Source organism: Diabrotica virgifera, chromosome 5 (assembly GCF_917563875.1).
Source record: "Diabrotica virgifera virgifera chromosome 5, PGI_DIABVI_V3a".
Taxonomy (NCBI): Eukaryota; Metazoa; Arthropoda; class Insecta; order Coleoptera; family Chrysomelidae; genus Diabrotica; species Diabrotica virgifera.
In genome coordinates, this window is record NC_065447.1 from 82,086,791 (window position 1) to 82,113,408 (window position 26,618).

Genomic DNA, 26,618 nt, shown 5'->3' on the forward strand with positions numbered 1-26,618 from the left:
GGGATTTTTTCCAAAATCGTCCATTTTCTAGAATGGGGGGGGGGCGGGTGGCGCCTGTGCTAGTTTTGCAGGCGCGAATATGATACCCTAGCGCCGGTACTGATCACATCTGAATTGTATATGACTAGTATATAATTAAAACAGCTATTGTAGTCTAATATTGTTAAAATTATATTTTTCAAGACTGATTTTGGTAAAACTGACTAATAATTTATATATTCTATTGTATTCTAATTACCAAATAAAAATAGGTTTTTTCCATTTTTGACGAAAAGTATTTAAATTGTAGACAGCAAAAAATCGTAAACCATTATTGCGCGTTGTATGTGTTTGGAGTATTCTGAGTGATTGGCTGCTTCATTTAGGTATTCAGAAAGTATCTGTGTGGAACCTGACGTATCTTAGTTGGGCACCGTTGCCTTATACCAGCTGATAGAAATATCAGGTACGAAAGTTTTTAAGAAGTATAATGTTTTTAAGAATTCACCATAAATTAATTTATTTTGATGTGTCTGTATAAATTTATAAAAAAAGGTTACAAAGAAAATTAAATTTATATTAATTTAATTTAATTATTATTAATTTATATTAAGACCAAAAGCTGATTTGTACAGTAAAAAGTAGAAAACTCATATTTTGCTCATGTGATGACAATCAATAAATAGCATCTTCTATAAGCTAGGTAACTTATCATTTAGTTGATCATTTAGTGGTTCTTAATTTTTAAGTCATGTACCACAAGATTCTTTTTATTTTTGGTACCACCTATACCTATAGTCTGGGTAGATTATCGGAGAATAGGATATTTTGGGAAAAGTTATTTACCAGCAATTTTATTGCTAGAATCGAATCTTATGATTCTATAATAATATATGAATAATATAGGTACGCAAAGTCCGCAGACAGTGTGCTGCTTTTTCTATAAACAAAATGGCGCTCCCAAATCGTGTTTTTTTCAATTATTGCTCTATAACTCCAAAGATTTTAACATTACACCAAAAACACCCAAATACCAATTCACCGTAATTAAGTTCTGCATAGAGACATGTTTTTTCCGATTAATTTCGACGAAAATTTTCCCCGGCAATGCGGGTTTTTACAACAAAATCTTTAATTTTCAACTAAATATATGATATTTTCAACTTAATATATAGAGTATATATACAGAAGCCGATGGAAATTGAATGAACAGTTTATCAACAATTAAATTGTTAATTAACAATTTACGATCGCCATCATAACCATAATAACTACGATAAATAAGAATAACTATGATTTTTGAATAAAAATGCACTATACCTATTTAATGTACTTTACATAATTGAAATTGGATTATTTAAGCGACCTCAGGAATATTTTAAAATTATTTTTGACAATTAACATTTTTTTGGCTTATTAACAAGTATAATATCTCGGCAACTAATAAATTAAATTATATTATGAAAACGGTATTGGAAATAACGCGGCAGGACGCTTTAGTCGGAGAGATAGATGTGGATTTTGTGTGTGATAAGTAATATGGAAAAACTATACGGGGATATGTTGAATTAGTTGTGTAATGACTTTCCCCAACGGACGGAAACCAGAGTGGGGGACGAGGGTAGTTATAAGGGGTCAAAGTCGCGGTTTTTATTATTTTTTTTTGTGACGCCCATGATCGACATAGTGCACCAAAAGTTGGGAATAAGTAGGTTTTGACGTAACTAACTAAGTAAAGTATCCAGGGGTGGAACGCTGCGTGACCGACAAAGGGGGAGGGGGCAGGGGTTAATATAAAAATTATAAGGGGTGTTTTGTGACGTTCGTGATTGAGATAGTGTACCAAAATTTGGGAATAAGTAGACCATGACATATCTAAGTAAAATCCCCAGAGCCGGAAACCAGAGTGGTGGACAAGGGTAATTATAAGGGGTAAAAGTCACGGTTTTTATTATTTTTTTTTTGTGACGCTCATGATGGAAATAGTGCACCAAAATTTGGGAATAAGTAGGTCATGACGTAACTAAGTAAAATCTCCAGGGGCGAAACGCTGCTTGGGGTACAAAGGCGCGATAGGCAGGGGTGAGTATAAAAATATAAGGGTTTTTTTTGCCGTTCGTGATCGACATAGTGCACCAAAATTTGGGAATAATTAGAACATGATGTAACTAAGTAAAATCCCCAGAGCCGGAAACCAGAGTTGGGGATAAGGGTAGTTTTAAGGAGTCAAAGTCGCAGTTTGTATTATTTTTTTTTTGTGATGCAGCACATTATTTGTCCCCCATGCAGCGTTCCGTCTCTGGAGATTTTACTTAGTTATGTCATGATCTACTTATTCCCAAATTTTGGTGCACTATCTCGATCACGAATGGCAAAAAAACCCCTTATATTTTTATACTCACCCCTGCCTACCACCCCTTTGTACCACAAGCAGCGTTCCGCCCCTGGAGATTTTACTTAGTTACGTCATGACTTACTTATTCCCAAATTTTGGTGCACTATCTCCATCATGAGCGTTACAAAAAAAATAATAAGAACCGGGACTTTGACCCCTTATAACTACCCTCGTCCCCCACTCTGGTTTCCGGCTCTGCGGATTTTACTTAGTTATGTCATGTTCTACTTATTTCCAAATTTTGGTGCACTATGTTGATCACGAACGGCAAACAAACCCTTATATTTTTATATTCACCCCTGCCTACCGCCCCTTTGTACCTCAAGCAGCGTTCTGCCCCTGGAGATTTTACTTAGTTACATCTTGACCTACCTATTCCCAAATTTTGGTGCACTATTTCCATCATGAGCGTTACAAAAATCACCTGTTTATTTCGGCCCTCTTTCTCCACAAAAATGTTCATATCTTTGAGAGATTTATAACATATATTATAATAATAACAACACCGGTATTACGAGTGAAGACTACAAAAATACCAAAATTTCAATCAAAAATTAGGTTGAAGAAAATGGAATCTCAAAGTTCAAAATCGGTATACGTTAAAAAAATGTATTTTCTTCTAGAAAATAGCATTGTATTTTCTCGGCTTCCCATGGAGCAATTTTCTTTATTTTTTTTTGTTCCCAAGTAACTCGAGTAGAGCCACCTAACTAGCGCATTATTAAATGTCAAACTTGTTTTTGTTTTGTTATAACAAATTTATTTATTTATAAGAAAATAAAACTAGGTACATATTTTTTCTAGTTGTAGACTTTTTTAGATAAACTTAGCATAATTGTACCTTTTAACGTTTAAAATACAAATATCTCATTTGAAAGCTGTATAATCATATTAACAATCTTTGTTTAAACAAATTAAAAAATTTTGTTAAAATAAATAAAATAAATTTGTTATAACAAAACAAAAGCAACTTTGACATTTAATAATGCGTTAGTTAGGTGGAGTTACTTGGAAACAAAAACAAGACATAAAAATAGACATTTTTAAAGAATATTATATTATTTTAGCCTTAGTATTTAGGGGTGGCTTAGCATGTTCTTGTAAGTATAACCAAATATTGTTTTTTTACCTTGGTCATCATTTTAACTTAAGATTTTTGTCTTAATTAACACTGTTATACTTATTTTAGGTAACACTGATGATGCTCTTGTTACAGAGCGAAAACGTTTCGTTTTAATATTTGTAGCCCTTTTATGGGCCTTTTAAATAAATATACCTTTTACCAAGACAAATTTTTTATTAAATTTACTTGCAATTATTGGTATATAGCAAACTACAGGAAATTCTTCCTTGTGGATACTTTAACTAGTGTTAAAAGATAGTTTTACGCTATTAGCAGAGGCGTGCTATATATATATATATATATATATATATATATATATATATATATATATATATATATATATATATATATATATAGAAAGAAATTTAGGATATTGGGTTATGCAGCAAATGAAAAGTGTACTCTTTCAAGTTTCTTTAATCCAAGCTTTCGGTTATGATTATAACCATCATCAGGGTGCTACAATGATATTTTTTCTATGTAAAAGAATATGAAAACATGTATAAATAAATAGTACTTACAAACTTATTGAGGATATTTCAAATGTGATGTCATTGAGAAGAAATGAGATGCAACTTGATCAATGGTCATGCCGATGCCTCGAATCCAACAAAATTTAATTTAATAAGCGGTTTGTATTATATCACCATTGCAGGAACGACCAATGAGCAAAGGTTAAGTTGTTATGAAGTATCACCCGGTGACGGGTTTGGCATGACATTTGAAATATCAACAAGACTTTTTAAAAAAGAAGAGTAAAAGAACATTAAGGGTCAATGGTAAATATAAAATAATATTAAAATTTATAAATAATAGTAAGACACTATCATAAAACGATTATAAAATTAAATTAGGCTAAGAATTTTAAAAAATTGACATACACAACATATAGAATTAAAATTTGTTAAAATTGCGGTTAAATTGAGTAACAACAATATTGATTAAAATTGAATTTAAAATTATTAGTACAAATTATAATGTTGATGACAGTTCAGAGTCTCTAGAATGGGAGTTAGGAGATGACTCACGATTATCTAAATAGAGTAAGTAGGAAAACATTTCATTGAGGTGGCCTATATCAGTACGATGGTTCATCGAATTTGGATTTTTGTTTATGTGGACCATTTCCAAAAATAGCCTCTTAGCCGCATGTGACTCACGGTCCAATACCCTCACGTTGTTATAATCAATTCGGTGGTCATTATTGAAAGAATGTTCGCCCAGTGCACTTCTATCCGGGTACAATCTACAGTCTGACCTATGTGACGTTATTCTGTCTTTTAGTCTTCTTGATGTTTGTCCGATGTATATTTTATTGCAATTTAAACAAGGAAGGCTGTAGACCGTATCAGTTTTAGAAAGCACTGGTGTCTTTTCCTTGACGTTCGAGAAAACCCTATTGACTGTGAGGGCAGTCCTAAACGCAAGTTTGATGTTTTCAAACGGCTTAAACAGTCGAGTCAACTTCGGTGCAATCTCACTGGTATATGGCAGCGTCATGTAAGCCACGTTAGTATTGGGAATGTCGATGGTTTGTGAGTTGTCTGCATCAACATTGTTATTGATAATTGTTGGTTGAATGTTACTTGTATTAAATAGTAATTTCCTTAACAAAGTCTCAGGATAACCGTTTTCCAAAAAAAGGTGAAGCAATATTTTTAAATTTTTTGAGTGGAAAGAAACGTCGCTGATTTTTAAAACGCGGTTTTTCATTGCTTTTATTAAATTGATTTTCATAGCATGTTTATGGTACGAACTATAGTTCAGATATCTGCCCGAGCTAAGTGGTTTACGATACCAATCCACCAGTAAGATGTTATTTTTACGTATGACTCTGGTGTCCAAAAAAGGTACAGAACACAGCGTGTCCTCTTTTTCAAGGGTAAATTGTATATGCTGGTTAAAGCTGTTGAAATATAATAACAAATTATCCAGTTCATTAGCGGGCAAGCATAGCAGAATATCATCTACATATCTTTTGATGAAGAATAATTTAAAGGGTAACACCCTCAACACGAATTGCAAAATGTAATTCATAACATAATCAGCTAAGATAGAGGAAATTGTACTACCCATAGGTGTACCGAAAGTCTGCTTGTAGAAACCACCGTTAAACACAAAATAATTGTTTTCAAAAAGAAAGGTTAAAAGTTCCAAAAATGTTGACTCAGACAACTCACAATGCTTCGAAATATTGGGCCAATTATAGTCAACGGCAGTAATACAGATTTTAAGATATACATTACTAAACAGTGAAACTACGTCAAGGCTGGCAATCACGTGATCATCAGGTATTTTTAAGTTATTAAACAGTGAACTGACATTGAAAGAGTCCTTTATGTAAAATTCGTTGTCAAAATCGTACGATTTAGTGAGAATTTCAGCCAAAAATTTTGCTAGGTTATCTGTAGGAGTACCTAATGAAGCTAAAATTGGTCTCACAGCCAAGGGGTTCTTGTGGATCTTAGGTAGAGCGTAAAATTTACCAGGGACTCCACTATAGCTAGCCAACCGTTTCTTTGTTGGTTCTGAAATGTTACCATTACTACATAAATTTCTAATAAGTTTGTTAAAATTCTGTTCAATAGTACTTGTGGGATCTCTGGTCAACACTTGATACGAATTGTCATTGTCGATAATATTATTACTTAAATCAAAATATTGTGTTTTATTCATAATAACAGTGACACCACCTTTATCAGAATTGATGACTATTAAGTCAGGATTGTTCTTTAAAAATTGTTTTGATTTAAAATATAGTTTTCTAAAGATGGAGTTATTTATTCTAGAATGCTGAACAGAGTTTGTAATGATGTTAACGGACCTAGCTAGAGTGATGTTCCTGGTGTCTCTGTCAGGAATTGTAGACAAAATGGAGTCAATGTCAGCCAAGAGGTTCCTTATGGGAATGTCTGACCCAACACAGGGTTCAATACTGAATTTAGGACCTAATGATAAGAATTTAAGAACATCATGAGGTATATCTGTGGATGATATGTTTTTTATCCACTTGTCTTGTGTGATAAGGTGGTTGTCAATGTGATCTTTTTCAAGTTTATCTATTTTTTGTAAATTATTACGTTTTATTTGATGAAATTTTTTATTATATAGTCTTTTTTGCAAGCTTTTAAAATTATTGAATAGGTCAGCATTTGTTCTTTCAATTATGTTAAGTTTTAGTGAGTTATTAAGAGACTCTAACTTGTTAATCAATTTTTGATTACAACTAATTTCAATATTTAAAATTTTGTTTCTTAACCTATTATGTTTCTCATAGGTGAATTCTTGCCGGTGTAATAGGTCTTCTATTGGTTTTATGGTGTTACGAATGTGTGCTGGATACAGGCCTGATTTGCGACATTTCAACAGGAAGCATCTGCGATTATATTCTTTGGCTAGTTTTATGTAAGTACGTGACCATGATTTCATATCATCAACTAATTGTTGTCCATAAGTAGCTCTCATACGTTGGTAGAAACCCATCTTGTAAATTAAGAAGACAAGAAGTCTTTGCTGACAGTAAATAGAAAGAAATTTAGGATATTGGGTTATGCAGCAAATGAAAAGTGTACTCTTTCAAGTTTCTTTAATCCAAGCTTTCGGTTATGATTATAACCATCATCAGGGTGCTACAATGATATTTTTTCTATGTAAAAGAATATGAAAACATGTATAAATAAATAGTACTTACAAACTTATTGAGGATATTTCAAATGTGATGTCATTGAGAAGAAATGAGATGCAACTTGATCAATGGTCATGCCGATGCCTCGAATCCAACAAAATTTAATTTAATAAGCGGTTTGTATTATATCACCATTGCAGGAACGACCAATGAGCAAAGGTTAAGTTGTTATGAAGTATCACCCGGTGACGGGTTTGGCATGACATTTGAAATATCAACAAGACTTTTTAAAAAAGAAGAGTAAAAGAACATTAAGGGTCAATGGTAAATATAAAATAATATTAAAATTTATAAATAATAGTAAGACACTATCATAAAACGATTATAAAATTAAATTAGGCTAAGAATTTTAAAAAATTGACATACACAACATATAGAATTAAAATTTGTTAAAATTGCGGTTAAATTGAGTAACAACAATATTGATTAAAATTGAATTTAAAATTATTAGTACAAATTATAATGTTGATGACAGTTCAGAGTCTCTAGAATGGGAGTTAGGAGATGACTCACGATTATCTAAATAGAGTAAGTAGGAAAACATTTCATTGAGGTGGCCTATATCAGTACGATGGTTCATCGAATTTGGATTTTTGTTTATGTGGACCATTTCCAAAAATAGCCTCTTAGCCGCATGTGACTCACGGTCCAATACCCTCACGTTGTTATAATCAATTCGGTGGTCATTATTGAAAGAATGTTCGCCCAGTGCACTTCTATCCGGGTACAATCTACAGTCTGACCTATGTGACGTTATTCTGTCTTTTAGTCTTCTTGATGTTTGTCCGATGTATATTTTATTGCAATTTAAACAAGGAAGGCTGTAGACCGTATCAGTTTTAGAAAGCACTGGTGTCTTTTCCTTGACGTTCGAGAAAACCCTATTGACTGTGAGGGCAGTCCTAAACGCAAGTTTGATGTTTTCAAACGGCTTAAACAGTCGAGTCAACTTCGGTGCAATCTCACTGGTATATGGCAGCGTCATGTAAGCCACGTTAGTATTGGGAATGTCGATGGTTTGTGAGTTGTCTGCATCAACATTGTTATTGATAATTGTTGGTTGAATGTTACTTGTATTAAATAGTAATTTCCTTAACAAAGTCTCAGGATAACCGTTTTCCAAAAAAAGGTGAAGCAATATTTTTAAATTTTTTGAGTGGAAAGAAACGTCGCTGATTTTTAAAACGCGGTTTTTCATTGCTTTTATTAAATTGATTTTCATAGCATGTTTATGGTACGAACTATAGTTCAGATATCTGCCCGAGCTAAGTGGTTTACGATACCAATCCACCAGTAAGATGTTATTTTTACGTATGACTCTGGTGTCCAAAAAAGGTACAGAACACAGCGTGTCCTCTTTTTCAAGGGTAAATTGTATATGCTGGTTAAAGCTGTTGAAATATAATAACAAATTATCCAGTTCATTAGCGGGCAAGCATAGCAGAATATCATCTACATATCTTTTGATGAAGAATAATTTAAAGGGTAACACCCTCAACACGAATTGCAAAATGTAATTCATAACATAATCAGCTAAGATAGAGGAAATTGTACTACCCATAGGTGTACCGAAAGTCTGCTTGTAGAAACCACCGTTAAACACAAAATAATTGTTTTCAAAAAGAAAGGTTAAAAGTTCCAAAAATGTTGACTCAGACAACTCACAATGCTTCGAAATATTGGGCCAATTATAGTCAACGGCAGTAATACAGATTTTAAGATATACATTACTAAACAGTGAAACTACGTCAAGGCTGGCAATCACGTGATCATCAGGTATTTTTAAGTTATTAAACAGTGAACTGACATTGAAAGAGTCCTTTATGTAAAATTCGTTGTCAAAATCGTACGATTTAGTGAGAATTTCAGCCAAAAATTTTGCTAGGTTATCTGTAGGAGTACCTAATGAAGCTAAAATTGGTCTCACAGCCAAGGGGTTCTTGTGGATCTTAGGTAGAGCGTAAAATTTACCAGGGACTCCACTATAGCTAGCCAACCGTTTCTTTGTTGGTTCTGAAATGTTACCATTACTACATAAATTTCTAATAAGTTTGTTAAAATTCTAACGTGGCTTACATGACGCTGCCATATACCAGTGAGATTGCACCGAAGTTGACTCGACTGTTTAAGCCGTTTGAAAACATCAAACTTGCGTTTAGGACTGCCCTCACAGTCAATAGGGTTTTCTCGAACGTCAAGGAAAAGACACCAGTGCTTTCTAAAACTGATACGGTCTACAGCCTTCCTTGTTTAAATTGCAATAAAATATACATCGGACAAACATCAAGAAGACTAAAAGACAGAATAACGTCACATAGGTCAGACTGTAGATTGTACCCGGATAGAAGTGCACTGGGCGAACATTCTTTCAATAATGACCACCGAATTGATTATAACAACGTGAGGGTATTGGACCGTGAGTCACATGCGGCTAAGAGGCTATTTTTGGAAATGGTCCACATAAACAAAAATCCAAATTCGATGAACCATCGTACTGATATAGGCCACCTCAATGAAATGTTTTCCTACTTACTCTATTTAGATAATCGTGAGTCATCTCCTAACTCCCATTCTAGAGACTCTGAACTGTCATCAACATTATAATTTGTACTAATAATTTTAAATTCAATTTTAATCAATATTGTTGTTACTCAATTTAACCGCAATTTTAACAAATTTTAATTCTATATGTTGTGTATGTCAATTTTTTAAAATTCTTAGCCTAATTTAATTTTATAATCGTTTTATGATAGTGTCTTACTATTATTTATAAATTTTAATATTATTTTATATTTACCATTGACCCTTAATGTTCTTTTACTCTTCTTTTTTAAAAAGTCTTGTTGATATTTCAAATGTCATGCCAAACCCGTCACCGGGTGATACTTCATAACAACTTAACCTTTGCTCATTGGTCGTTCCTGCAATGGTGATATAATACAAACCGCTTATTAAATTAAATTTTGTTGGATTCGAGGCATCGGCATGACCATTGATCAAGTTGCATCTCATTTCTTCTCAATGACATCACATTTGAAATATCCTCAATAAGTTTGTAAGTACTATTTATTTATACATGTTTTCATATTCTTTTACATAGAAAAAATATCATTGTAGCACCCTGATGATGGTTATAATCATAACCGAAAGCTTGGATTAAAGAAACTTGAAAGAGTACACTTTTCATTTGCTGCATAACCCAATATCCTAAATTTCTTTCTATTTACTGTCAGCAAAGACTTCTTGTCTTCTTAATTTACAAGATGGGTTTCTACCAACGTATGAGAGCTACTTATGGACAACAATTAGTTGATGATATGAAATCATGGTCACGTACTTACATAAAACTAGCCAAAGAATATAATCGCAGATGCTTCCTGTTGAAATGTCGCAAATCAGGCCTGTATCCAGCACACATTCGTAACACCATAAAACCAATAGAAGACCTATTACACCGGCAAGAATTCACCTATGAGAAACATAATAGGTTAAGAAACAAAATTTTAAATATTGAAATTAGTTGTAATCAAAAATTGATTAACAAGTTAGAGTCTCTTAATAACTCACTAAAACTTAACATAATTGAAAGAACAAATGCTGACCTATTCAATAATTTTAAAAGCTTGCAAAAAAGACTATATAATAAAAAATTTCATCAAATAAAACGTAATAATTTACAAAAAATAGATAAACTTGAAAAAGATCACATTGACAACCACCTTATCACACAAGACAAGTGGATAAAAAACATATCATCCACAGATATACCTCATGATGTTCTTAAATTCTTATCATTAGGTCCTAAATTCAGTATTGAACCCTGTGTTGGGTCAGACATTCCCATAAGGAACCTCTTGGCTGACATTGACTCCATTTTGTCTACAATTCCTGACAGAGACACCAGGAACATCACTCTAGCTAGGTCCGTTAACATCATTACAAACTCTGTTCAGCATTCTAGAATAAATAACTCCATCTTTAGAAAACTATATTTTAAATCAAAACAATTTTTAAAGAACAATCCTGACTTAATAGTCATCAATTCTGATAAAGGTGGTGTCACTGTTATTATGAATAAAACACAATATTTTGATTTAAGTAATAATATTATCGACAATGACAATTCGTATCAAGTGTTGACCAGAGATCCCACAAGTACTATTGAACAGAATTTTAACAAACTTATTAGAAATTTATGTAGTAATGGTAACATTTCAGAACCAACAAAGAAACGGTTGGCTAGCTATAGTGGAGTCCCTGGTAAATTTTACGCTCTACCTAAGATCCACAAGAACCCCTTGGCTGTGAGACCAATTTTAGCTTCATTAGGTACTCCTACAGATAACCTAGCAAAATTTTTGGCTGAAATTCTCACTAAATCGTACGATTTTGACAACGAATTTTACATAAAGGACTCTTTCAATGTCAGTTCACTGTTTAATAACTTAAAAATACCTGATGATCACGTGATTGCCAGCCTTGACGTAGTTTCACTGTTTAGTAATGTATATCTTAAAATCTGTATTACTGCCGTTGACTATAATTGGCCCAATATTTCGAAGCATTGTGAGTTGTCTGAGTCAACATTTTTGGAACTTTTAACCTTTCTTTTTGAAAACAATTATTTTGTGTTTAACGGTGGTTTCTACAAGCAGACTTTCGGTACACCTATGGGTAGTACAATTTCCTCTATCTTAGCTGATTATGTTATGAATTACATTTTGCAATTCGTGTTGAGGGTGTTACCCTTTAAATTATTCTTCATCAAAAGATATGTAGATGATATTCTGCTATGCTTGCCCGCTAATGAACTGGATAATTTGTTATTATATTTCAACAGCTTAAACCAGCATATACAATTTACCCTTGAAAAAGAGGACACGCTGTGTTCTGTACCTTTTTTGGACACCAGAGTCATACGTAAAAATAACATCTTACTGGTGGATTGGTATCGTAAACCACTTAGCTCGGGCAGATATCTGAACTATAGTTCGTACCATAAACATGCTATGAAAATCAATTTAATAAAAGCAATGAAAAACCGCGTTTTAAAAATCAGCGACGTTTCTTTCCACTCAAAAAATTTAAAAATATTGCTTCACCTTTTTTTGGAAAACGGTTATCCTGAGACTTTGTTAAGGAAATTACTATTTAATACAAGTAACATTCAACCAACAATTATCAATAACAATGTTGATGCAGACAACTCACAAACCATCGACATTCCCAATACTAACGTGGCTTACATGACGCTGCCATATACCAGTGAGATTGCACCGAAGTTGACTCGACTGTTTAAGCCGTTTGAAAACATCAAACTTGCGTTTAGGACTGCCCTCACAGTCAATAGGGTTTTCTCGAACGTCAAGGAAAAGACACCAGTGCTTTCTAAAACTGATACGGTCTACAGCCTTCCTTGTTTAAATTGCAATAAAATATACATCGGACAAACATCAAGAAGACTAAAAGACAGAATAACGTCACATAGGTCAGACTGTAGATTGTACCCGGATAGAAGTGCACTGGGCGAACATTCTTTCAATAATGACCACCGAATTGATTATAACAACGTGAGGGTATTGGACCGTGAGTCACATGCGGCTAAGAGGCTATTTTTGGAAATGGTCCACATAAACAAAAATCCAAATTCGATGAACCATCGTACTGATATAGGCCACCTCAATGAAATGTTTTCCTACTTACTCTATTTAGATAATCGTGAGTCATCTCCTAACTCCCATTCTAGAGACTCTGAACTGTCATCAACATTATAATTTGTACTAATAATTTTAAATTCAATTTTAATCAATATTGTTGTTACTCAATTTAACCGCAATTTTAACAAATTTTAATTCTATATGTTGTGTATGTCAATTTTTTAAAATTCTTAGCCTAATTTAATTTTATAATCGTTTTATGATAGTGTCTTACTATTATTTATAAATTTTAATATTATTTTATATTTACCATTGACCCTTAATGTTCTTTTACTCTTCTTTTTTAAAAAGTCTTGTTGATATTTCAAATGTCATGCCAAACCCGTCACCGGGTGATACTTCATAACAACTTAACCTTTGCTCATTGGTCGTTCCTGCAATGGTGATATAATACAAACCGCTTATTAAATTAAATTTTGTTGGATTCGAGGCATCGGCATGACCATTGATCAAGTTGCATCTCATTTCTTCTCAATGACATCACATTTGAAATATCCTCAATAAGTTTGTAAGTACTATTTATGTATACATGTTTTCATATTCTTTTACATAGAAAAAATATCATTGTAGCACCCTGATGATGGTTATAATCATAACCGAAAGCTTGGATTAAAGAAACTTGAAAGAGTACACTTTTCATTTGCTGCATAACCCAATATCCTAAATTTCTTTCTATTTACTGTCAGCAAAGACTTCTTGTCTTCTTAATTTACAAGATGGGTTTCTACCAACGTATGAGAGCTACTTATGGACAACAATTAGTTGATGATATGAAATCATGGTCACGTACTTACATAAAACTAGCCAAAGAATATAATCGCAGATGCTTCCTGTTGAAATGTCGCAAATCAGGCCTGTATCCAGCACACATTCGTAACACCATAAAACCAATAGAAGACCTATTACACCGGCAAGAATTCACCTATGAGAAACATAATAGGTTAAGAAACAAAATTTTAAATATTGAAATTAGTTGTAATCAAAAATTGATTAACAAGTTAGAGTCTCTTAATAACTCACTAAAACTTAACATAATTGAAAGAACAAATGCTGACCTATTCAATAATTTTAAAAGCTTGCAAAAAAGACTATATAATAAAAAATTTCATCAAATAAAACGTAATAATTTACAAAAAATAGATAAACTTGAAAAAGATCACATTGACAACCACCTTATCACACAAGACAAGTGGATAAAAAACATATCATCCACAGATATACCTCATGATGTTCTTAAATTCTTATCATTAGGTCCTAAATTCAGTATTGAACCCTGTGTTGGGTCAGACATTCCCATAAGGAACCTCTTGGCTGACATTGACTCCATTTTGTCTACAATTCCTGACAGAGACACCAGGAACATCACTCTAGCTAGGTCCGTTAACATCATTACAAACTCTGTTCAGCATTCTAGAATAAATAACTCCATCTTTAGAAAACTATATTTTAAATCAAAACAATTTTTAAAGAACAATCCTGACTTAATAGTCATCAATTCTGATAAAGGTGGTGTCACTGTTATTATGAATAAAACACAATATTTTGATTTAAGTAATAATATTATCGACAATGACAATTCGTATCAAGTGTTGACCAGAGATCCCACAAGTACTATTGAACAGAATTTTAACAAACTTATTAGAAATTTATGTAGTAATGGTAACATTTCAGAACCAACAAAGAAACGGTTGGCTAGCTATAGTGGAGTCCCTGGTAAATTTTACGCTCTACCTAAGATCCACAAGAACCCCTTGGCTGTGAGACCAATTTTAGCTTCATTAGGTACTCCTACAGATAACCTAGCAAAATTTTTGGCTGAAATTCTCACTAAATCGTACGATTTTGACAACGAATTTTACATAAAGGACTCTTTCAATGTCAGTTCACTGTTTAATAACTTAAAAATACCTGATGATCACGTGATTGCCAGCCTTGACGTAGTTTCACTGTTTAGTAATGTATATCTTAAAATCTGTATTACTGCCGTTGACTATAATTGGCCCAATATTTCGAAGCATTGTGAGTTGTCTGAGTCAACATTTTTGGAACTTTTAACCTTTCTTTTTGAAAACAATTATTTTGTGTTTAACGGTGGTTTCTACAAGCAGACTTTCGGTACACCTATGGGTAGTACAATTTCCTCTATCTTAGCTGATTATGTTATGAATTACATTTTGCAATTCGTGTTGAGGGTGTTACCCTTTAAATTATTCTTCATCAAAAGATATGTAGATGATATTCTGCTATGCTTGCCCGCTAATGAACTGGATAATTTGTTATTATATTTCAACAGCTTTAACCAGCATATACAATTTACCCTTGAAAAAGAGGACACGCTGTGTTCTGTACCTTTTTTGGACACCAGAGTCATACGTAAAAATAACATCTTACTGGTGGATTGGTATCGTAAACCACTTAGCTCGGGCAGATATCTGAACTATAGTTCGTACCATAAACATGCTATGAAAATCAATTTAATAAAAGCAATGAAAAACCGCGTTTTAAAAATCAGCGACGTTTCTTTCCACTCAAAAAATTTAAAAATATTGCTTCACCTTTTTTTGGAAAACGGTTATCCTGAGACTTTGTTAAGGAAATTACTATTTAATACAAGTAACATTCAACCAACAATTATCAATAACAATGTTGATGCAGACAACTCACAAACCATCGACATTCCCAATACTAACGTGGCTTACATGACGCTGCCATATACCAGTGAGATTGCACCGAAGTTGACTCGACTGTTTAAGCCGTTTGAAAACATCAAACTTGCGTTTAGGACTGCCCTCACAGTCAATAGGGTTTTCTCGAACGTCAAGGAAAAGACACCAGTGCTTTCTAAAACTGATACGGTCTACAGCCTTCCTTGTTTAAATTGCAATAAAATATACATCGGACAAACATCAAGAAGACTAAAAGACAGAATAACGTCACATAGGTCAGACTGTAGATTGTACCCGGATAGAAGTGCACTGGGCGAACATTCTTTCAATAATGACCACCGAATTGATTATAACAACGTGAGGGTATTGGACCGTGAGTCACATGCGGCTAAGAGGCTATTTTTGGAAATGGTCCACATAAACAAAAATCCAAATTCGATGAACCATCGTACTGATATAGGCCACCTCAATGAAATGTTTTCCTACTTACTCTATTTAGATAATCGTGAGTCATCTCCTAACTCCCATTCTAGAGACTCTGAACTGTCATCAACATTATAATTTGTACTAATAATTTTAAATTCAATTTTAATCAATATTGTTGTTACTCAATTTAACCGCAATTTTAACAAATTTTAATTCTATATGTTGTGTATGTCAATTTTTTAAAATTCTTAGCCTAATTTAATTTTATAATCGTTTTATGATAGTGTCTTACTATTATTTATAAATTTTAATATTATTTTATATTTACCATTGACCCTTAATGTTCTTTTACTCTTCTTTTTTAAAAAGTCTTGTTGATATTTCAAATGTCATGCCAAACCCGTCACCGGGTGATACTTCATAACAACTTAACCTTTGCTCATTGGTCGTTCCTGCAATGGTGATATAATACAAACCGCTTATTAAATTAAATTTTGTTGGATTCGAGGCATCGGCATGACCATTGATCAAGTTGCATCTCATTTCTTCTCAATGACATCACATTTGAAATATCCTCAATAAGTTTGTAAGTACTATTTATTTATACATGTTTTCATATTCTTTTACATAGAAAAAATATCATTGTAGCACCCTGATGATGGTTATAATCATAACCGAAAGCTTGGATTAAAGAAACTTGAAAGAGTACACTTTTCATTTGCTGCATAACCCAATATCCTAAATTTCTTTCTATTTACTGTCAGCAAAGACTTCTTGTCTTCTATATATATATATATATATATATATATATATATATATATATATATATATATATATATATATATATATTTGTACAAATATTATCGACCGTACTGTGTTAAATAGTAATGTTTGAATAACGGCAATTCGGTCAGTTGAAAGAAAACTCTATTTGTTTTAAGTCTCAATATTTCGTCACTATTTGGTGACTTTTTCAGGAGAAAACTGCAAATTTATTAATATTAGACATGGACAAACTTAAATATTTCGATACTTACAACTATAAGAGTAAAAATTTAAATATCTTTAACATTATTTTGAAAATTGATTTAGAAAATGACAGATTTTATTTTGACTTATTGGGGAGTTATGGTAACTGCAATATATTTTATATTAATAGAATGTTATCTGATATATACAATTTTTAGTGAATAGGTCAAAGTAAAAAAGGAAATTATACATTTACGAGATTTTAAGGTGGAAAGGTAATAGTAGAAAACTAAGAAAGGACCTAGAGTAAGTTAAATTGATTTATAAAATGTAATTGATGGTACTTCATGAGTTAGTGTAAGACTGGTATTTAGAAATTTAAATAAAATTGAGGTAGATTAATAAACAAATTACAAAATAATTAATAAACAAATTACCCAATTTATCTTCTAATAGTTAATCTACCTCAATTTTATTTAAATTTCTAAATACCAGTCTTACACTAACTCATGAAGTACCATCAATTACATTTTATAAATCAATTTAACTTAAAAAATCAATGGGAAAATCCCAATAGTTGGCTGTATACCATAGTTTAAAAAACCAATACAGAAGTAAAAACTTCGAGATGTATTCTGGTATAAAATCGTTTATTTAAAAACTATAAAATGTCATCGATTGCAGAACGTTTTCGTTCTAAACAGAACATCTTCAGTGCATCCTGCCGAGTATTTTGAAACTAGCACACCGTAAATAGTGTTAACATCATCATATATGGTTTACATAATGTAATATGTTAAAATGTTATGACTACAAGTCGATGTTAATGGATAAAGTGGAACAAATGCTAAAAGGGTGCCATGGTTCCCTGCTCGAAGATACTAGGTACTTGCCAATTCAATGGGCACAGACCAACTCAGACCAACTTGCCACAGACCAGAGTTGGTCTGTGCCCATTGAATTGGCAAGTACCTAGTATCTTCGAGCAGGGAACCATGGCACCCTTTTAGCATTTGTTCCACTTTATCCATTAACATCGACTTGTAGTCATAACATTTTAACATATTACATTATGTAAACCATATATGATGATGTTAACACTATTTACGGTGTGCTAGTTTCAAAATACTCGGCAGGATGCACTGAAGATGTTCTGTTTAGAACGAAAACGTTCTGCAATCGATGACATTTTATAGTTTTTAAATAAACGATTTTATACCAGAATACATCTCGAAGTTTTTACTTCTGTATTGGCAATTTAACTTACTCTAGGTCCTTTCTTAGTTTTCTACTATTACCTTTCCACCTTAAAATTTCGTAAATGTATAATTTCCTTTTTTACTTTGACCTATTCACTAAAAATTGTATATATCAGATAACATTCTATTAATATAAAATATATTGCAGTTACCATAACTCCCCAATAAGTCAAAATAAAATCTGTCATTTTCTAAATCAATTTTCAAAATAATGTTAAAGAAATTTAAATTTTTACTCTTATAGTTGTAAGTATCGAAATATTTAAGTTTGTCCATGTCTAATATTAATAAATTTGCAGTTTTCTCCTAAAGAAGTCACCAAATAGTGACGAAATATTGAGACTTAAAACAAATAGAGTTTTCTTTCAACTGACCGAATTGCCGTTATTCAAACATTACTATATATATATATATATATATATATATATATATATATATATAATGATGTTGGATAATCGAGTACAAATATAAAAATAAAAAAGCAAAATCATTGGCTAATACTCGTAAAGTGAATGTGAATTTAGTTGGAAATATATAAAATGATGAAGGGTCATCATTCCGTACATTTCTGTGCAACTATATACACCGGTGTTTCGGCTTATTTGGGCTTCGTCAGTATAGTGTAGCAAGTTAAAAAAGTTGTTTGTTAACTTGTAAAAGGATTACTACAGGAACAAGGTTACCATTTTTGGTCAGATTGTTAGAAGACCCGCAGTCGCAAGGCTACAACTAACATTGCCAAGGAGGTAAGGCTACCTGAGGAAATGAAAAGCCATAACATTATTAAATAAGCCATAACATTATATAGTTGCACAGAAATGTATGGAATGATGACCCTTCATCATTTTATATATTTCCAACTAAATTCACATTCACTTTACGAGTATTAGCCAATGATTTTGCTTTTTTATTTTTATATTTGTACTCGATTATCCAACACCATTTTATTTAATAATGTTATGGCTTTTCATTTCCTCAGGTAGCCTTACCTCCTTGGCAATGTTAGTTGTAGCCTTGCGACTGCGGGTCTTCAACAATCTGACCAAAAATGGTAACCTTGCTCCTGTAGTAATCCTTTTACAAGTTAACAAACAACTTTTTTAACTTGCCTACACTATACTGACGAAGCCCAAATAGGCCGAAACACCGGTGTATATAGTTGCACAGAAATGTATGGAATGATGACCCTTCATCATTTTATATATTTCCAACTAAATTAACATTCACTTTACGAGTATTAGCCAATGATTTTGCTTTTTTATTATATATATATATATATATATATTGTTATATTTCTATTTGATATGAAAATTAAATTTTGATAATTATAAACAGAATTCAATTTAATATAAAATATTTTCAATTTTCTCAACCACGGGCATATAAATTTAGAACAACCTGTATACAACAAATTGTTATATTTAATTTTAAGAAGTGATTAAACGAAACTCGGGACAATGCGCTTAGAATAAACAAAGTGAATGGCGCGTACCATTATCGTTGTTCGCGGAAGGTTCGATCATTAGCCTATGCTAAATAAAACTCAAGTGAAATCGATAATAGGTCATTATCGTTGTTCGTGGAAGGTTCGATCATTAGCCTATGCTAAATAAGACTCATTTGAAGTAGATAATAGGTCATTAAATTTTGTAAATAGTAGAAAGTAATTTTAGAATGGGAATTAACTATTTTTTTTGGAAATCCATTAAGCATATTTAGAAAGATTAAAAATTGGTTTTGAGGAATACTGCGAATGAGAGTTGGTGGTGGAAGGTTGATTTGTGAATCTGGAAGGGATATTTAGAAAGTAGGGGAATGAATGGAAAAGATAGATCAGAATGTTTTGAGCTGTCGAGAAGTGAAGTCCAGTAGTAGACGGTAGTGTACGGAGAGTGAGAAAGCCGGTGTAGTTCCGTGAGTGTGGAGTATCTATCGTGGAACGAGAGGTAGGCCAGGTTGAGAGTAAAAGAACCTCCTTGAGCCAAGAGTGTCCCGGTAGCTGATTGCAGTTTCGAAAAAGGTAGAATACAGCATCACGACAGAAGCAGGTACGAGAGCTATACGAGCTAGTTTTCAAAGGAGAACATTACTGAAAGCCAGGACGAGGTTTTGATCGCAGCCAAGGATAGCAGGAAACGGGTCTTGTGTGAAGACATTCTCAGTTCACCAGAAAAAGGTCAGTCTCATTTGTTTGGACATGAATGTATGGGTTTTTCGTATTAAATACCACATTATAAATTGAAGAACATAATAAATAATATCAGAAAAGCTTCATCAAACTTAAATAGAATTGTTGCTAATAAATCCTAATAGTTAAATGTTAATAAAAACTTTCAATTGGAAACCAAAAGGAAATAAGATTCCCATTTGTAAATGTTATGTTTAAGAAAAATAATATCTAGCAAATATTAAGCAGTGATTGCCATTTAAATAAAATAAACAATATTTTGATTATAATTGTAACCCATATGTGTGTATTATTTTATTCTTTTCTTTCCTATCCCGATTAGGAACCATTGAGAAATACTTAGAAGCCACGAGAGTAAGTAATTAATTTTATAATTCGCCCTGAGATTGAAAACATATTGATATGTGATCTGGTAAATTAATTAGATTATGATTAATGCATTGATTAAATTAAATGACATATAAGAATATTATCTCATATCAATAATCAAGATCACATCAACTGTCGTCCAACGTGGAAAGCATTGTAAAGTATTTCTAGTGGCAAATTTGAAGGATAGAAAGAGTAAAGCCGGTATTTGAAAATCTATATGCCTGTGGTAAAAAGTGAGATACTTACATTTGATAACATAAAATTTTAGATCTCTTTAGGTACAAATTTTACATAACTGATTTAATATTTTGTTTTTTACGATATTTACATTTGATATATTTATTGACAATTTATAATATTTGGGTGAGAAAAAGTCGTCTTGGTAACATACTAGTAAAATTTCATATTTGGCGGGGACAGTACTTCTTGAAAACAAATGTCTGTGACAAGAAGCCAAAGCAAAGACAACAAAAAACAAAAAGAACATTCAAATCAAGAGAATAATTCAGACCAAGAAGATATTTTAGACACGACAATCATGGCATCAGAACAGCAAGAATTATCAGGAATAGATAAATTATTACAAATGATGCAACTCCAGTCACAAAGAATGGAACAGAAGATGGATGAAACACAACAAAAACTGGATGATAATCAAAGAGAAACAAAACTAACAATGGATAAAAATCAGGAAGAAACATCAAAGAAAATGGATGAATCACAACAAAAAATGGATAAAAAAATGGAGGAAACACAACGAAAAATGGATGAAACACAACAAAAATTGGATCAAAAAATGGATGAAACACAACAGAAAATGGATGAAACACAACAAAAAATGGATGAAACACAACAAAAATTGGATCAAAAAATGGATGAAACACAACAAAAAATGAAACAAGCAATAGAAGAGAACAACAAGAAAATGGAGGAACGCATAGAAAAGGAAGTAAAAGGATGTTTAACAACAATGAAAAACGAGATGAAAGAACAAGAAATGAAAATTCAAAATAAAATAAAGGAGATAACGAATTGCCAGAAAAAAGAAATGGAAAGTTTGGAAAACAAGTTGCAAAACGCTATTCAAGCAGACATAGAAGAAGTGGAAAGAAAGATTGCGGAAATCAATATTCAACAAAATGCAGGAGAAAGAAGAGAAATGGTTATACATAGCACAGATGACGTGAAGATAAGGTTTGGCGGGGATGTAAGAAGATTACACCCAGTGCCGTTCATAAATAGCCTGAAAAAGAAAATACAGCACATCGGAAATTTCGAAACAGCAAAAGAAACTATCAGAAACCATCTAAAATATGAAGCAAGCCTATGGTTCGATTGCAAGGAAGAAGAATTTGACAGTTGGCAACAATTTGAACAAAAATTTTTGAATTATTTCTGGGGAAAAGTCCAACAATTGGAAATTAACAAGGAATTGCAAAATGGGAAATACAATGATAGGATGGGTATATCAGAAAGGACATATGCATTACAAATTTACTATAACGCAAAACATTTACAATATAATTACTCATCGGAACAATTAGTCGAACTGATTGCAAGACATTTCGAAGAAACGCTGGAAGACCATATCACATTGCAAAACTACAAAGACATAGATAGTTTATGCCAATTCCTACAAATAAGAGAATCACGTTTAAGAGAAAGAAAATCAAGAAGGTCGCGAGAAGATTACAGGCCCCGAGAAACACAGGATTACAGAGATAGAAATCAAAATAGGAGGGACTATACAAGACGAGATTTTAATCCCAGAAGGGAAAACGAAAATAGAGACAACGGAAGAGGAAATTATGAACAAAGAAATAGGCAGTGGAATGAGGACAGAAATCGAGAATACCAGAATAGAAACACCACACTCGCAAATCAAGAAAACAGAAATAATGGTAGACAAAATGAACAGGGATATCGAGAAAACCGAAACAGATCCGACAGACCAAGAGAAAATAGAAGAGAAGTAAATAATACCCAGACAGATGAATATGACGGAGAGAGACATTATGACGAAAATATAAACAACGATGAGCAACCGGCGTCTTTTCACGACGGCGCTCACTAAAAACCAAAAATCAAACAGGAATCTTTTGTAACCCCAAGGAGTTTATTAAATTGGCAAGAAACAACGAAAAGAAAAATGGAGTTAATTTAAAATTTGTGGATGGACTTATCAACGAGAAACCAATTAAAATTATGATAGACACTGGATCTGAAATAACATTGGTCAACAGAAAACTAATAGAAGAAGTTAACTTAACAAATTTAATTTACAAAATACCTAGGGTAAATTTAGTGGGCGCAAACAAACGGACATTGGCAACTATAAATGAAGGCATACGAGTAATGGTACGACTGGGTAAGAAGATGTATGCACTACAATGTGTAATAATGCCAAACATGTCACATGACATGATAGTAGGAGTTGACGAATTGGCAGAAAAACATGTAGTGATAGATTTTAAAAATAATACGATGAATCTAACAGAAGAAAAAGAAGAAGAACAGGACAAGGAACAGGAGAAACAAAATACGGACGAATCAGGTAAAGAACAAACAGTGGAAATGAATTTGGCAACGAAGCAAGGACAAAGAAGAAAAGGGAGAAAAAGTCAGAAAAAGACAAAAGAAAATGAAACCTGTGGCTCCTCAAAAGAAGAGTTGAGCCCAGAAGAAGAAAAATTGAGAGTATCAAAAGCAAAAGAAAACTGGGATTCCTCAAAAGAAGAGATGAGCTCAGGAGAAGAAGAAATAAAGCTAACAAATGAAAGCGAAAAAAATATGATCGAAACAGTGGCATTTGAAGAGGAGGCATATGAAAACGAGGATGCAGAATACACGGTAAAAGTATGTGAAAAATCTGAGGAAAAAGACAGAAGATTGATATGGGAAAAAGGGAAAGACAACATAATAGCCGACACTCTAACACAGGATGAGGACACTGAAAATAAGGAAACAATTACTCTACAGGTGGGACTAATTAGAGTAATACAAGAAGAAGGGGTATAAGACGTAGATTAAAGTAAGGAAATATACAGGGAGTTGGTTTTGCCTCGAGAAAATTTATTTAAAAATGCAGATAAATTTTATCGAATACAAGGCGGGGATTTGTTATATTTCTATTTGATATGAAAATAAAATTTTGATAATTATAAACAGAATTCAATTTAATATAAAATATTTTCAATTTTCTCAACCACGGGCATATAAATTTAGAACAACCTGTATACAACAAATTGTTATATTTAATTTTAAGAAGTGATTAAACGAAACTCGGGACAATGCGCTTAGAATAAACAAAGTGAATGGCGCGTACCATTATCGTTGTTCGCGGAAGGTTCGATCATTAGCCTATGCTAAATAAAACTCAAGTGAAATCGATAATAGGTCATTATCGTTGTTCGTGGAAGGTTCGATCATTAGCCTATGCTAAATAAGACTCATTTGAAGTAGATAATAGGTCATTAAATTTTGTAAATAGTAGAAAGTAATTTTAGAATGGGAATTAACTATTTTTTTTGGAAATCCATTAAGCATATTTAGAAAGATTAAAAATTGGTTTTGAGGAATACTGCGAATGAGAGTTGGTGGTCGAAGGTTGATTTGTGAATCTGGAAGGGATATTTAGAAAGTAGGGGAATGAATGGAAAAGATAGATCAGAATGTTTTGAGCTGTCGAGAAGTGAAGTCCAGTAGTAGACGGTAGTGTACGGAGAGTGAGAAAGCCGGTGTAGTTCCGTGAGTGTGGAGTATCTATCGTGGAACGAGAGGTAGGCCAGGTTGAGAGTAAAAGAACCTCCTTGAGCCAAGAGTGTCCCGGTAGCTGATTGCAGTTTCGAAAAAGGTAGAATACAGCATCACGACAGAAGCAGGTACGAGAGCTATACGAGCTAGTTTTCAAAGGAGAACATTACTGAAAGCCAGGACGAGGTTTTGATCGCAGCCAAGGATAGCAGGAAACGGGTCTTGTGTGAAGACATTCTCAGTTCACCAGAAAAAGGTCAGTCTCATTTGTTTGGACATGAATGTATGGGTTTTTCGTATTAAATACCACATTATAAATTGAAGAACATAATAAATAATATCAGAAAAGCTTCATCAAACTTAAATAGAATTGTTGCTGATAAATCCTAATAGTTAAATGTTAATAAAAACTTTCAATTGGAAACCAAAAGGAAATAAGATTCCCATTTGTAAATGTTATGTTTAAGAAAAATAAGATCTAGCAAATATTAAGCAGTGATTGCCATTTAAATAAAATAAACAATATTTTGATTATAATTGTAACCCATATGTGTGTATTATTTTACTCTTTTCTTTCCTATCCCGATTAGGAACCATTGAGAAATACTTAGAAGCCACGAGAGTAAGTAATTAATTTTATAATTCGCCCTGAGATTGAAAACATATTGATATGTGATCTGGTAAATTAATTAGATTATGATTAATGCATTGATTAAATTAAATGACATATAAGAATATTATCTCATATCAATAATCAAGATCACATCAATATATATATATATATATATATATATATATATATATATATACAGAGTGGGCCAAATAAAAGGAGCCACCCCAATATTTGGCAGTATTTATTAGATTTTAAGAAAATAAAAAAACAGGTCAATTTTTGATCTAAGGGGGACACATTTTTATGATACAAACATCTGTCATTTGTCAACTCCCTCCCTTCCACTTCCCCCACCCCTTATTTTTAAATAGGGAATAGGGGTCGTGTGCTAGCTCATTTGAAAGGTTATTCAATTCTCTATTCAGTAATATCAATACTGACTTAAAAATGTATACAGGGTGTCCAAGAAAAATTATTTTGAATTAAATTAATTGAAACAAAAAGAAGAATGTATGTAATTTATTTAACTCAGAACACATTCTACTGCTGACAGAAAACAGAAAAAAATGTTTTTTGATAAATAGACACTGCTTTTTGCTTAATTTTAATGTTCAAACTTCCACCCATCTGCCTCTTGGTAGGTTGAATATTGAATTTAAGCAACAAACAGTGTTTATTTATCAAATAAACATTGTTTTCTGTTTTTTTTTATCAGCAGTAGAATGTATTCTGAGTTAAATAAATTACATACATTCTTCTTTTTGTGTCATTTAATTTAAAATAATTTTTCTTGGACACCCTGTATAAATTTTTATGTTAATGTTGATATTACTGAATAGAGAATTGAATAACCTTTCAAATGAGCTAGCGCACGACCCTTATTCCCTATTTAAAAATAAGGGGTGGGGGAAGTGGAAGGGAAGGAGTTGACAAATGACAGATGTTTGTACCGTAAAAATGTGTCCCCCTTAGATCAAAAATTGACCTGTTTTTTATTTTCTTAAAATCTAATAAGTACTGCCAAATATCGGGGTGGCTCCTTTTATTTGGCCCACTCTGTATATATATATATATATATATATATATATATATATATATATATATATATATATATATATATATATATATATATATATATATATATATGAAAAGAGAAAATAATTATTCTCTTGGTAGCCCGGCGAATAGCAAAATCAAGCTTTATAACAATAAAGCTATGAAAGGCGATGTAACGGAATCCTTTTTCCGACAATACATCATGCAAACACCGTTTGGGCTAACCAATTCGTCTCTTACTGGAGAATACAGTAAAATGAAAAATAGATAATTGCATTTCAGTTAGATTCGAACCCCACCGGTGCCCCGACTAGTTTCGACTCATGTCAAGTCGTCATCAGGAGACACTAGGTAGGTGTTCGAAGCTAACTGATTTACCGCTATTACTTCGTGAATTTATAAACTAAATCCACCAGA

At 32.4% G+C, this 26,618-nt stretch overlaps 1 protein-coding gene across 4 annotated transcripts in view; it reads left to right on the forward strand.

The window, feature by feature from the left end:
• Positions 1-294: 294 nt before the first annotated feature.
• Positions 295-26,618, forward strand: part of LOC126884267 (acyl-CoA Delta-9 desaturase-like) — a 132,870-nt gene continuing 106,546 nt past the window's right edge. For 3 of the 4 annotated variants that reach the window (XR_007697916.1, XR_007697915.1, XM_050650202.1), the window contains exon 1: positions 297-445. The gene's annotated coding sequence lies outside the window, so the exon portion shown is untranslated. Of the gene's footprint in view, positions 446-26,618 lie in introns of all 4 variants that reach the window. The other variant, XM_050650203.1, reaches the window with a different exon arrangement.